We start from the raw sequence: 937 nt of genomic DNA, 5'->3' as shown, positions 1-937 counted from the left end.
ATTGTGGGCATTCAGGTGAGCGGTAACATCCTCTCTTAACACTTAAGTGACCTCTAGGGGATGCTCCTCCCATTGGCCGGAGGGATGAAGCAGAGTAAGGTAACACTGACTGTCTCTGGACCCTTGATAGTTGCCCTGGGGCCAAAGATGCTATTTTGACTCTCAGTGACCCTGTCAAACTAAAGTGCCATTTGCTGGCATTTCCAGTCATGTGTCTGTCCCTGAGTTATCAGCTATGTGACTGAGCATAAACTGGCAGGGGATTTCCTACTACAGAGGCTTTGTTTTTGTTAGTTTCAAGAAATTGGAGTTGTCTAGACTAAATGTAAAATCACAGAATAGATTATTAAATGGGTGTGGAAATTTTAACAGATTCTAGATTTTAGAACTTACTGTCTGAAGACATACTTTCTCTGCCCTATTCCTTTTCTCCTTTCCATCCCTCCAATGACCTCCATCTTAAATGGAGAAGTAGTTCATACACCTTTTTGCCCTACCATACAAATGTCATTTTTAAGAGAAACATTCAAATTTTACCTTCACATTTCACGTCATCAAGTTCCTTCAGCACCTCTTTAATCCAACTAAAGTTCTAAATAAGTATATCAAGTGAGAGGAAAAAATACAAAAATATACAAGTAAGTACAGTCAAACAATTGGAATACTACTTGCCAATAGAAAGGCCCCAACTATGAATCAGATCAGATCAGTCGCTCAGTCATGTTTGACTCTTTGCGACCCCATGAATCTCAGCACGCCAGGCCTCCCTGCCCATCACCAACTCCCGGAGTTCACTCAGACTCAAGTCCATTGAGTCAGTGATGCCATCCAGCCATTTCATCCTCTGTCGTCCCCTTCTCCTCCTGCCCCCAATCCCTCCCAGCATCAGAGTCTTTTCCAATGAGTCAACTCTTCGCATGAGGTGGCCAAAGTACTG

This window comes from Bison bison, unplaced genomic scaffold (assembly GCF_000754665.1).
Source record: "Bison bison bison isolate TAMUID 2011002044 unplaced genomic scaffold, Bison_UMD1.0 scf7180017864077, whole genome shotgun sequence".
Classification (NCBI taxonomy): domain Eukaryota; kingdom Metazoa; phylum Chordata; class Mammalia; order Artiodactyla; family Bovidae; genus Bison; species Bison bison.
Note: the sequence above shows the minus strand (reverse complement) of the source record.